Below are 14,959 nucleotides of genomic sequence, written 5' to 3'. Positions count from 1 at the left end.
TGGAAGCAAGGTGCTCAAGGCCTGGGACAGTGGCCTCCTGCAGTTCATCCGAAAGTGAAGATCGACCAAGTGAGTCCGAATCTGATAGAAACAAAAATCAAAAACTTGGTAAGAAGAAAACGAGACATAAGCGCCAACGCTATCGAGCTAATGTACGAACTGCAATAAACAAGGAAAGATCCACTACGGAATGGCTTAGTTATGTAGGAGCCATTGACGCTCATCGGAAGATAGCGGATAATTGGGGACAATACCTCCAAAGTGTCATGTGGTGTATTCCGCAACCTCATGACGTCGCCCAATTAGAAATCGAAGAAAAGCCAAAACTAAGTCGTACTGCAAGAAGGCGGCAAAACCAAGAGTTGGCTCAACAGCAAAAGGAAGCGGAATTGAAAGAAAAAAGCCTAGCACAACAAGAACCAGTAGACTTACACCCCGCCCCCGAGCATTTCAAATCTTTCACCACAGGGGAACGTAAAGTGGTCTACACAAAAGCCCAACGAACGCCTACCAATGGGAGTAGCGGTGTCTACGATGGCCCTGCGGTAGTTAAGGAGATAGACTTAGCAGATCCAGGTGAGGAGTCTAAACCCGTTTTTATTGCTCAAGACCTCACCAAGGCAGAAGAAGCTGCACTTACGAAGCTTCTTAAAGAATTCAAGGACATATTTGCATGGACATATCATGACATGAAGGGTGTTCCACCCTCGGTGGTGCAACACACGATTCCAATGATTAGCACTGCTAAACCAGTCCAGCAACGTCCCTACCCAATGAATCCTAAGTATGCAAAGATTGTACAAGAGGAAATTGAAAAGCTGGTAAAATGTGGATTCATATACCCAATTGAGCACTCAGAATGGGTTTCTCCGATAGTCATCGTGCCAAAGAAGAATGGGAAACTCAGAGTGTGCGTTGATCTCAAAAAGGTTAATGCAGCCACCAGAAGGGATCATTACCCCTTGCCATATTCTGAACATGTGCTTGAAAGAGTGGCAGGCAAGGAGGCATATAGCTTTTTAGATGGGTACTCGGGTTACAATCAGATCACAATTGCAGTCGAGGACCAAGCTAAAACAGCATTTATCACGGAGTTTGGAGTGTTTGCCTTTCGCGTCATGGCCTTTGGCTTGACCAATGCACCTGCAACATTCCAACGATTGATAAACACGGCCTTTAAGGAATATCTAAGGGACTTCTGTGAAGCTTTCTTAGATGATCTTTGTGTTCATTCCTCGTGGGACGAGCACTTGATGTGTTTACGAAAAATATTTGAAAGGTGTAGATTATATCGCATCTCCTTGAATCCTTTCAAATGCCAATTCTGGGTTAAACACGGAGTTATCTTAGGGCATATAGTGTCCAAAAATGGGATTTCCACTGACGAGAGTAAAGTCAAGGTCATTCTGGATTTGCCACCACCCACCAACTACAAGGGAGTCCAACGCTTTATGGGCCACGTTGGTTATTATCGAAGGTTTATTCTATTCTTCGCCGAGATAGCTCGACCATTGTATAAGCTTCTCATCGAGTTTATTTGGACCGAAGAATGTGACCGTGCCTATGAGCTATTAAAGAAGGCCTTGGCGAGTGCTCCAATCTTGAGAATGCCTAACTGGGATTTACTCTTCCATGTGCATATTGATGCATCAAACTTTGCTATTGGGTGTGTTTTAACTCAACCTGGAGAACACAAGCTAGACTACCCCATTAGCTTTGCCAGTCGCCAGTTGAACGATGCTGAGATGAACTACACCACTACGGAGCGAGAAGGGTTGGCAATGATATATGCAGTAAGGAAATTTCGTTATTACCTCCTTGCCACCAAGTTTGTTTTCTATGTAGATCATCAAGCATTGTTGTATCTGGTAAACAAACCATGCTCCACAGGAAGAATCACACGATGGCTATTGATTCTTCTTGAGTTTGATTTCACTGTTGTTGTGAGACCTGGCAAGAAACATGTTATGGCTGATCATTTGTCTCGCATACCCAATGGTGAGGCCCCTACAGGGGTTGATGATGACTTACCTGACACTTCCCTGTTCATGGTGGAGACAATGCCTGAATGGAGTGAGAAGATTGTTAACTTTTTGGTTAATGGCTTTCCACCCAAGGAGCTTCGTAAAGATCTAGCTCGAAAGCTGATCAAAGAATGCGAACCCTATTGCCTGATAGCCGGGACTCTTTATAAAAGAGGAAAGGATGACGTTCTTAGGCGTTGTGCCCGAGAGGATGAGTATCTATACATTTTACAAGAGGCACATATGGGCGTAGCCGGTGGTCACTTCTCAGGAGACTTAACTGCGCGAAAGATCTTACAATCAGGGTATTGGTGGCCCACTATGTTCCAAGATGCATCACTCTTTGTGAAGGGTTGCGATGAATGCCAACGATACAAGAAACCGCAGAGGAAAGATCAGATGCCCCTACATCCGATCAAAGTAAACCAACCATTTGAAAAGTGGGGTTTAGACTTTGTAGGTCCAATTAGCCCAGCGGCCCGAAACACACAATCTCGCTATATTATTGTGGCCACTGACTATATGACCAAATGGGCTGAAGCGAAAGCGACACGTAAGGCAGATGCGAGGACAACAGCCAAGTTCCTCTTTGAAAATATAATCACACGCTTCGGTTGTCCTTTTGAACTTGTGAGCGACAATGGTACGCATTTTATAAATGAAGTGATTAGGGAGCTCACAACAAATTTCATGATATCCCATCATAAATCTACTCCTTATTATCCGCAAGCGAATGGCCAAGCCGAGAGTACAAACAAGACATTAATCTCTGTTTTGACAAAGACAGTTGAAGCTCATCGCACGGATTGGGATCTAAAGCTCACGACAGCTTTATGGGCCTATCGTACTGCGTACAAAGTGGCTATTAATTGCACACCATTCAAAATGGTATATGGCCAAGAAGCAGTCATGCCATGGGAATTTGTCATTCCTAGTCTTCGTGTTGCTACTCAAGAGGGTTGGGATGGTAATCCCTTAGTAGAGCGTCTATATATCCTTGAGCGGCTAAACGAAGAAAGACAATTGGCTGTATACAATGCCCTTGTGGAGAAGGATAGAAGGAAAAAATGGTTTGATCGCCATCTAAAGGACAAGGACATCAAGGTTGGGGATAAAGTCCTGATGTATGGAGTGCGAAATGAAAAGAAGAAGCTCAAATATGCTGGTAAGGGACCATATAGAGTATGTGAAATTACCCCGCAAGGTACCATCAGAGTGGAGACTCTCGACGGAGTTGAAACCATTGGATTCCTTAATGGGAGTAAATTCAAACGATACTATGACCCCCTGAGCCAGGAGGAGTTACATGCAATACATCAAAAGAAGGCAGCTAAAGAACAAGCTGAGCTTAAAAAGATACAAGCGAGAGTCGAAGCTAAAGAACGTCAACAGCGTGCTAGGAGACAACGAGAAGCCAACTTGGGAATTACGCAAGTATTTTTCGAGGAAGCAGAGGAGGATGCACTGGAATCTGACCCACCTCTAAGATACCCAATTGAGTTACGGAGTCCTTACGGAGAGGTGTTGTATAATGCATTATTGGATACAGGAGCTCAACACAATTTGCTATCATATGGTGTGTGGTGTCAACTGGGAAAACCACCTTTAACCAAGAGTTCTATCCAAGTTCAAGGAATCAACAAGAAGAAAACCCCTGTCTCAGGAATTCTGCACACTCCGGTTGCTTATGACAAGGGAACCATAATTCAAAGCTTTTTGGTTATGCCTGCTGGTACCATGGAAGGGACTGTAATCTTAGGGCGCAAATGGATGATGGCCACCAAGTGCAATATCGATTGGGCAACCAGACAAGTCACAACGCAAGAACCAACACTAGGTCTGACCGCTCAAAATCTCGCTCCTAAGCCATCCACTCTGGACAAAATGATGGATAACGAAAAATCACCAAGTCCAGTGGCAAAACCATCTTCGATTGTTGGCCACCCCTCTAACGCTTCAATGCCAAGAGTGGAAACAGGCAAGGTGGTCCCTAAAGCTTCGCTTACTATGCCAAAAAACACATACAAATGGGTCCCAAAAGCTTCGTTAATAGCTAATTCCCCTGCTCAATCTCGTTCAACCACCAAGAAGCCTCGTAAAAGGAAAGCAGCTACCCACCCGAGAAAGGGCAATGTAACATCACGATGGATCCCTAAAAAATTACTAGTAGCCCAAGGGTACTACGAGGGAAATGACCAGATTTGGGTCCCTAAACATAAGCTGAATCCCTCTACATCACCTGTGAAACCTTGCAAACCAATTGTTGCCACCCCAACGATAATTCAAGATCGTGGTAAGGGTAAGGTAACAGAGTGCTCCATACCACTTCTTCCAGAGTTAGTTTGGATTCCCAAACGATATCGATCACTACCACCTAGCTCAGGAAGGGGGGAGCCACATGAAGCTTCTAGCTCCTCATGCCACGCACACACTCATATAGAAGTTTCTACATGCTCTACACCTACTCTTGTCAACACCCAACAAAAAACCGATAAGTCTACGTCTCCCCTTGTAATAGTATCGTCGGAAACCATTTCCTCCATTCGTCAATGGGAGCGTACACTACCATCTCTGCAATTGGATGTGGCCACAAGGGTCATAAAGAGCTATCTGCCCACATCACAACCTATGACCCGCTGGGCAAATTGGTTCCAAGAGGCTGCAACATCATTGCAAATAATATGATCTGTCCAAGGAAAGGCGGAGTATGTACTCACGCTTGACATTTTAATGCTTCCTCCTTAACCTTCTCCCCTGACCATGTAATTGCCAAATTCAAGGGGATGTATATATATAGCTTCATACATAAAAAACAGAGAAAAGAAAAATAAAAAATAGTAAAAAGAGCAAGAGCACAAAACAAGAGAAATATCCGTGTACAATCAAGAACTAGATTGACCTGTCTAAACCTACTGATGCTATATCTGTGTTTGCAGATATGGCAGATGCCCGATCATCATACACTTCATCCACTCCTACCTTTGGTGAGAGGTATCATCTATACCTTTCTCAGATATTCCACATGTGCTATCCTGTAATTGAAACTGAATGGGATCATATAGATATACTAGCCAGAGAGGAAAATGTTGAGGAATTAGAATGGCTAATTCGGCTACTGACCATGACTGACCCCTACTCCGTAGAGGACATATCCCCGATAGCCCAATGCTTTCCTTTTCCACAAGATGACTATCCTCGCATGGTTATATTCTTAATGAGTCTATGTGGATGGGAAAATGAAAAGGAAATATCTGACAATGATGAATGGACGGATGAAACTCATGGCACTACTGAGGTTGATTTTATTTATTTGGATGATGCGGATAGAGGCTTAGCCTTAGGGCTAGAGCCAGGACTCTACAACATCCTCTTACCGTATCCTCAGTAGTAGTGTGGTGACTGGTAGGTAGGTTAGTGTTTTCTAGTTTTTTCTAGTTCAGATTCCTTAAACAAGTCTTGAAATTTTCACACTGATGTGCCTCTCGAGGTATGGTGCTTGTTAGTTGATTGTACAGGTTAAAAACTTTGAGGTGGGTTCGCTTCCAAGTCCAGAGACTGCCGCAACGTTCATCAAAATATATCTACATCAAATTGCAAGCTGTCTCGTCAAATCAAGGAGATCTCCAATTACAGGTGTAATTCTTCCATACCCACTCTCTTTCGTTTTTACTGTTCAATCAATTGCATAAACTATAATGCATGACCACATGGAAATTGTCAATGTACTACTTAGTTTTTGAAGTTACTTGCATGCTAGTGTAAATCATTAATGAGCTTAACTTTATTGGAAATATTCCTAGGCAGCATGACGTCTTTAGTTAACCTTGGAATACGATTGTCTTAGGTCTAGGGTAAAACCATCTTAATGTTTGACACCTGGCCATGTGTGTGTTGACCTCTAGGACATAGCTATTACCCCTTTGTCGAAAAGATGCAAGACAAAATATAGTTCAGGAGCGAGGATCAAAAGAAATAGATTTAAAAAAAAACAAGCCTACAATAAATGGCAATACAAGTCTATGATGTGCTTCAATGTTGGCCTATCGCCTTATTGACACTTGGTAGGCGAGGAGTATTCTACTCCAAACCGATGCCTTGGTTGGTAGGGGGTAGCCTTGCCTAAAGTGAGCTAATAGATTCCTGGATAATGCCTTGTGTTAAACATGGTACCAGGATCGATGTTAGTTTTGCCTTAGGAAGGTCGCCATTGTGTATAAAAATTGTCATGTGCAAAAAAAAAAAAAAAAAAGGCAAAAGGCTCCTGTAACTCTGATGTTTCTTGTGTCCCTAGGCTCGTGGTAACTACTTGTTCTTAGAGTAGACACAGTATGGTCATCTGTTTATTTATTAAGCTTGGTTATTTTCCTTGACTTAGGCCAGTTATAAACCTTGATTAACCTTTGACACCTTGCTAACTCTTGAATTCCTTTCAATAATTTTAAACTCCTAATAATTTGCTACACTAGCTCACTCATGTACCCTTAAACTAAGTTCTAATAGCAACATCCATTGTGGTCTCACACACTTGAATTTATACACTTTATATCTTTTGAATTCCAGCATACCTTCACTCTACTTCCCTGTTTTGCAGACGGTCTCCCACAACAACCCTCTCGAGCTTACCATACCATAGCTTCCGAGGACGGAATCTACATCAGGAAGGGGGGCATGTTAACCCATGGCGGACATTGCGACATACTATATTTTACGTCATTAATTTAAATATTTTGAGTCATGGGCCGGGCTTGTCGGCACCATATGTTAAGGATGAAGGGATTGGGTGATCGCCGATGAGAGGCGCACCTTGGATATCAGTAGGATAAGGGTTAGGGTCGGCCGACCATGTATGGGCGCCCAAGTGTGAACGGCCAAGTCACCTATATGAGTCAAATGTAACCCTAAAATCCTCATTCTCATGTGTTGTGAATAGAAGAGTGCTCTTGCCTTATCTCCTTGTTTTCCTTCTCCTGCGTGTGTGAGAGAGAGAGAGAGAGTGAGAGAGCGATCGAGCGCACTGTGTAGCGGCACGGCGAGGCGGCGGAGAGGCGGTAGAGTGGCGACGGCGGCTCCTCCTTCACGGCTGCGACGCGGGAATCCTTCAAGGCGGCAGTTAAGCGGTGAGTGACACACCTTTTGCATTCTGTTTTGAGCTTGCCTTCCTGGTTGTATGCTCGCAGCCATTCGTGGCTCGCATACGGTGTTCGGTAAGTCCCCAGCTACGACCTGTGCGGCAAAAGCGCACACTATAGACGTGACTCTAGAGGCGTGAGCATGAGCCCACAAAATGTGAGCTAGAGACGTGAGTTTACACACGTGAACCTAGAGATGATGTGAGTCTACATACATGAGCCTAGAGATGTGAAAGCCTAGGAAAAGAAACATATTTTTATAGCTTGAGCAGGATAAACATGGCTAAATTAAGTTTCAATCTTGCTTCTAGAAGCATTAGAAATCGTTTTACTAGAGTGAAACCTTTGATGTGAACTTGATCCAAAAACAACAATAAAGTTAATTTTAGCACATCAAACCACACCTCCTAAGACCCAGTGCATTATAAAAGCTTCTTCACCAAGGAACCAAGTTCTTGTTCCTCCTTGTTGGGAGAGAAATAAGGAACGTGAGGAAGAATAAAGAGCCAGTATCTAGCACTACCTCAAATCCAAGGGATCCACAAGGGCATTCACATAATGTGTCCATAGCCGCACCAAACCTACAACCTTAAAGCTAGGCCATTACATGATAAATATTATTAGAAATTGCATAGTCCACCAACCTCGTGGAGAAGGAAATTCCAAACCCTAAAACAACGGTTTTGCACAAACCCTGAAACAAAGGTTTTGTGCGACCACTCCCTTACATTACACTTCCACATGAATTGTAAGATTCCTCCCTCTAGCTTTTGAGGTGTAAAGGTGTAAGAACCTCCCCTTATATTCTTGTAATCATCCCCTCTCTGAAATAGAAGAAAGATTTTGTTTTACCTTGTTTTGGCCTAGAGAGAGAAAATGTCTAGAGAGAGATAATTCAAAATTGAGATATCTTTGGATAAAAAAAATTCTCCTAGTATCTAAAATGGATTCCCTTGAAACAGAAGTTCAAAATGAACTTGCCAATGTGCATTAGGAATTAATTGAAAATGGTATAAGGGACCTTAGCCTAAGGGTCTACATTTTTAGAAATTTTTGGATTATGGTCTAATTAAGATTCCAATGGGTCAATTGGATTAATCCAAGTGTTGGGATGAGATAAATCCAAAGAATAAAAGAAAATACCAAAAAATGAGTAAATGCTCACATAAGATGAAGAGTTGACTGAGTACAAGGTTTATTAGTTAAAAATTAAGAGATATTAGTAAAAAAAAAGAGATATTTTAGAGAAATGATGCATTTTTGACACCTTGGTAAGGAAAGGGGGACCTTTGAGGTAGGCGACTTTTTCACATGTGTGGTTGGGTTTTTTAATTCAAAAAAATGTGATATTTTTATCTCTTCTCTCTCTTGGATCAAACTAAATAAAAAAGGGAGCCAAACTGGTCCAAATCTTGTCCAAATTGAGTCAAACTGAAACTAAAAAATTTTAGAACCTAGTTGGACTTGGTTAGTGGCCTCCCTCACCTATAAATAGACCCTCATTCCTTTGTATTTTCATATTGGAGCTATATCATACCTAGTTGGACTTGGTTAGTGGCCTCCCTCACCTATAAATAGACCCTCATTCCTTTGTATTTTCATATTGGAGCTATATCATACCAGTATTATCTTAAAATAATCATATTTCTATTATTCTTTAAATTTTTATCTCTCTTGGGAGCTTGGAGCTTCTCTCTCTCTCTCTCCAACAACTCTTGAAGTTGCTCTTCTCCTCTTTGTGGACCAATTGATTTGTTGGGGGCTTCACTCTGCTCAAATAAAGAATCAAGCCAAACTTGGAGGTAAAATTGATTTATATGGTTTTTTCAAATTATCTCAATGACTTTCTTCTTCTCAACTCCTCTCAAGCTTGAGAAGCTTTCAAAATGCTAGTTTTTATTCAAATCGAGCTTTCCCTAAGTTTCTTAATGTTTAATTAGCATTAAGTTAATCTTTATGCTTAATTATAATGCTTTCTTTAATCTCTCTCTTAAAAAAAAGTAGCCATCTTTATGGCTAAATCTCTTGGAAAAGGATGCTTCTCAATGATAGTCTCTTAATTCAAATCGAAACTCTAGGCTCGATGAGCTAGAGGATAAGAATTGATATTTTCATGATTTTAGATTAGTGAAAATAATGGTTAATCCTTTTTAGATTATTTATGAGTAAATAAAGATTACTTTAATTCATTCCAAATGAGAAAAGGATTATCCTAGTAAATTGGAAAAAGAGGAATGTCTAAATTAACTTAATCTAGTGGAATAATCATAATTATGTTTATAGTTATGGTTAAAATTATGAATTGAACACATAGTTTGATTTTAAGCATAAAAGAAGAACTTCTATCATATTTTCATTACAAGCTTTTATTCTTTTAGAAAAAATTGAGAATTATCAATAATAGCAATGAAGCTATGGTAAATTTTTTAGAAAATAATACATATCTTATTTTTATGCATATAAGACTAAAGGAGGACTTCCTACCAAATTCTAGGATTAGGCATCCTATGCAAAAAGAATGATTTTCATCATATTCATGGGAAGTAATTTTTTAGTACTTATGCATAAATAATTAATTAAGAGAAAAGAGGAATTTTTGGTAAATTTATTTTTATGCAAAAAGAGGAATTCCCATGATATTCGAGATCCAAACAATCAAATGTTAAAAGAGGAATTTTTGGCATAATTCAAATTATGAGTATTTATCAAAAGTGAAATTTTGAGTATTATTAATTTTATTGAGAAATATGGGTAGAATTGATTTTTGTGAATCCCATGATTCTTTTATTCAAAAAGAAGAATATTGAATATATATTAATTGAGAAATTTGAGAAAGAATGTGAAAATATCCATCGAGAAAACTTGGATAAATCTTATTTAGAAAAGGGAATCTAGAATCCCTGGGAGGATCGAGGATCCAATGAGTAAACGAAAGTTTAGAATTAGTTCTCATTCATGAAGCTTAAGAAATGAAAATACAATACGTAAATGCTCTTTCTGAGTTTTTACTATTCAATTTTGATAAGGTTAATTTTCTCTTTTTAAACCTTCAACAACACTCTGATACTTAGATTTAATGGGATCGAGAAAAAGTACCTTTTACTAGGTCAAGCAATTGGTAGAAACTTAGAAAAGTCCTATCAGTATCTAAAGTAGAGAAAATGTACTAAAACTGGATGTGATAAGATGTAATATGGATCTGAATAGATGTAGATGGATGTGATAAGATGTAATATGGATCTAAATAGATGTAGATGGATCTGAATAGATGTAGATGGATGTGATAAGATGTGATGTGGATCTGAATGAATGTAAATGGATGTGATGGGATGTAAATGGATGCGATGTGATGAGATGAGATGTGAATGTGATATGATAAGATGTGAATATGATGTGATAAGATGTGAATGTGATGTGAATGTGATGAGATGTGAATGGATGTGATGTGATATGGATAGATATGGATGTGATGTAATGTGGATGGAATGAATGTGATGTGATATGGATAGATGTGGATGTGATGTAATGTGGATGGAATGAATGTGATGTGATGTGGATGGAATGAATGTGATGTGATGTGGATAGATATGAACGAGATGTGATAAGATGAGAACAGATGTGGATAGATATGAACGAGATGTGATAAGATGAGAATGGATGTGACGAGATGTGAATGAATGTGATGTGATGTAAATGGATGTGAATGAGAGTGATGAGATGTGATGTAAATGGATGTGAATGAGAGTGATGAGATGTGAATGGATACGATGAGATGCGAGTGGATGTGATGAGATGTGAATGGGTGTGATGAGATGTGAATGGATGTGATGAGATGTGAGTGGATGTGATGAGATGTGAATGGTTGTGAAGTGATGTAAATAGATGTGATGAGATGTGAGTGGTTGTGAAGTGATGTAAATAGATGTGAATGTGATGTGATGATATATAGATGTGATGTGGATCTGAATGAATGTAGATGGATGTGATGTGCTATGAATGGATAAGATGTGATGTGGATATGTTGTGACGTGGATAGACGTGATGTAATGTGATGTGGACCTGGATACATGGATGAGATGTGATGTGGATGGATGAGATATGGATGGATGTGACGTGATATGATGAGGATAGATGTGATGAGATGTAATATGATGTATGGACAATGGGAATACATATGACTAGATGTGGAATAAGCAATGTGAATTGATGTAGAAGAATGTGGAATAACGAGAAATGATGTGGAACAATGTGGAAAAATGAGAGTTTGTTAGAAACTGTATTTATGAAATATATTTTTAAATGACTGTTTTTATGTCAAGAATGCTAGGGAAGCATTTTGACAATCTTGTGAATGAGGTCATGGTGGCAAGGTCGGCCGAGGTCTTAACCAGCCTCGATTCGATTTAAATGGTGAGCTTCCAGTACGGTGGATGAGGGACCAAGGAAGCGGCCTATGAGTGAAGCGCTAGGTGACCTGCGAAGGAGCCTAGAGGGTGTTGACCATACGGTGCTCGGGCTCTGGGTCACCGAAGATACCCACGTGTGCATCGGGGAAGAAAATGGAATAAGGAGTTAGAGTTGTTTTCTAAACTCGGGCATGGATCTGGTTGATTGGCCTTACTGGTCCTCAACCAATGGATGAGGCCATGGCTCTTTTATATGGATCTGTTGGTTGATCTTGCTGATCTTCAACGGAGAGTCCATCTAGATTTTTCTTATGTGATTATATTTCTGGGTACTATGAGCTAGGAACTATTGAACAGGCCCCTGAGCGAGCACGTGGTGAGCATTCTGGTTGCCAATGATGCCATAGGTACACCTACGAAGGAATGATTAGAAATTGGAATTCAAGCTAGATATTTTGGAGGATTATGATCAGTGATACTATGGTTTCATTAAAAGATTGTTTTAAAGACAGCTGAATCTCTGAAAAAGGCAATTTCATATTGGGTGTGTAAGTGGTGTGACTATCTTGAAGTTTGCTTGAAGCGTTGGCTAGGGGGCCTGGGAACTCTTTTCCCTAGTACCCGGGGCAAAACATAACCAAATTTCTAAATGGATCCTATCAATACAGTGGTTGGGTGGTTGGCTAACCCATGGGATGGACTGATGGATCCCTAAAATAAGACTAAATTTTGTTAAGTTATGATAGTTGAAGTATATCTCGGATAATCCTTGTTCTATGGAAAAGAATCAACGGCTGTGCCTCTTAATGAGGAAAAAAGCGTTGGTCTCTATGATCCAAGTGCAAGTTTCTCCTTTGACCCGCCGGCCATGTGACCTATGGGTTTGGTCGGAATGTCAATGGATAAATTTAAGGCTCTTGACTATGGTAGAATAAACTTTCCTAGAGGAATCGCCTGTGCTTTTTGGCTATGGGAAGTTTTTTTCCGGGTTTGGTTTTGGAAGAATCGAGGGATTAGTCTCTTGTTCGGATATCCGTGGTGGGCGAGGCCCCGAGTGAGAGGCTCTGCCCTACGCAAGAAGTGCTACTTCCGTTGCTAGCACCCCCAAATTCGATGCACGGTGGGGTAGGGATCTTTCATGAATATGCACAAGACATGCTTAGGATGGTGTTTGAAATAGAAAGGGAGTTTATTGCAAAAACAAAGCACCCAGAGGCTCAAAGTTGGGCAAAATAAAGTATTTAGGCCTTTACATATTGATCTTGAAAGACATGTTTTGAACAAGGAGAAACTTGTATAACATACCACCACTTTGGATCAATTCAATTGGCGTGAAACACAATCTAAAATCACAAAGAAAAGGAATTACACTTTCATTATACTACATCAAGATTTACCAATGTGATTGGTTGGGTTACTAACCTGTTGAAAGTGTTGAGGTAGTACAAAAGTATGTTTCTCATCATCATTCCAAAAATTGATGGAATCGATTTGAAAAAACCCATTTGGATGTTTCTTCACGGTTGCTTAAGCATCTCTATATATCACCTTGAACCATTTGACATCAAAGATAAATAGACTAAGTGCTCTAAACCCAACCTCAAGAATATCTTGAAGATTGTCCTCTATGACATTGGTATCATGTCTACTAGCTCTACTTTCCTGCTTAAAAGTTGTCATCACACTACAATCAAATGTGTTTCTTTTAGAATCCACGTGCACCATGCCAAAGTGCCTTTCCTCTAACCATATTGCATTATACTTGAATCGTTCCACAATACTTAAGATTGTCCTCTATGACATTGGTATTATGTGTATTAGCTCGAATTTCTTGCTCTCAAAAGTCACCATCACACCATAATCAAATATGTTTCTTTTAGAATCCACATGTGCGGGCCTGTGACCATATTACAATATATAGTTTGTACTAACATTAAACAAAAGTATGATATTTAGTTTATTGCATTAAACAAGGTATACAACAATCAAAGCATGATATAGAGATGAAAATGGGCCATGCCAAAGTGCCTTCCCTCTGACCATATTGCATTATATAGTTTGTACTAACATTAAACAAAAGCATGATATTTTGTATAGTGCATTAAACAAGGTATAAAAAAATCGAAGCATGAGACAAAGATGAAGAATACTTGAGAGTCACATCCTCCTGCATACTCATGCTTTTCTCTTGTGATCATCTCTTCGTTTTTTAAAGCCATCGATATTTCCTTACAAGGCCATTCTATATTGATCACATTTGGGAGAGGTTCTAAGCCGAGAGAGAATGGAAAGTGTTTATTTGCTCTTCTGAAAGCCCTTCTCTCATCCTTTTGTCTATTGATTGCATCTTTATAACTCCCAATCCACTTCTCCATGATAGGGCTATTTAGAATGCAAAATGTATTCAACTTTTGGCATAATTCTTCATCCAGTCTTCGTTGCCTACTTTTTCCTTGTGGCACATTAGTGATTAGTCGATCATCCTCCTCATTGCTCCACAATCGTGGCATGGAAGGATCTATTCAAGAGAGATGATTTGAGATATACACAAGATCCTGTTGCATCAACCATCCCTTTGCCATGCTTGCTTCTGGCCTTGGTCTTTGTCTCACAAAGTCCTTTAAGGTTTTCATAAACCTTTCAAGAAAAAACATCATCAAACATGAAAAACACCATAAAGTGCCACTTCATCAACCAAATGAACCACAAGATCCAATTGGCTAGTGAGAATTGTTCTAGGAAAGTTTTCCTCAATTATACACGACGCTGCCTTAATAGCATTGAGATGAGCCATCTCAATGGATGTAGAATATCTCCTTTAAGGATATGTACCTATATACATAGCAATCATGTGTACTATTTATTATACAGAACTTGTGATTGCATGAGAATACCAAATATTAAATATAACTTAGATAATGAATTCAAGAGAAGATTTGTATCTCACCAAGCTTTCCATTTTGTAAATAGCTGACGGACCTCTAACCTTCTTGTCTCCACAAACAACTATAGTTATTGGAAGAATAAACTATGCATAGAAAAAAATGGAAGTTAGTATGTGCCTACAATTTATATACCATAAAGAGAAAATGAATAAAAGAATATTTGAATACGTGTAATATCTTGTGTCAATCATGTATCTTGAGGCCAAATGATTGTACCTCTCCTTTCTTTTTAGTCTTTATGATGGCACCCTTCAATGAATGCATTACTCTCATTGGTGTAAGAAAAGAGGCAATCACACACTTTACACCTTATCGTGCTCCTTCTTGGTTAATACCCATGCTACCTTTGGTAGGACCATGTTACCACTCTTATCTGCAACAATTGGCCATGCACCTTTAAGGCATCCAATATTTTGTAAGTCATCCCTTGCACCCTTGGTATCCCTTTTACCAAT

Source organism: Cibotium barometz, chromosome 54 (assembly GCF_041138505.1).
Source record: "Cibotium barometz isolate CiBa-2024 chromosome 54, ASM4113850v1, whole genome shotgun sequence".
In the NCBI taxonomy this organism is placed as follows: Eukaryota; Viridiplantae; Streptophyta; class Polypodiopsida; order Cyatheales; family Cibotiaceae; genus Cibotium; species Cibotium barometz.
The sequence above is the reverse complement of the archived record's forward strand: the minus strand, read 5'-3'. Positions refer to the sequence as shown.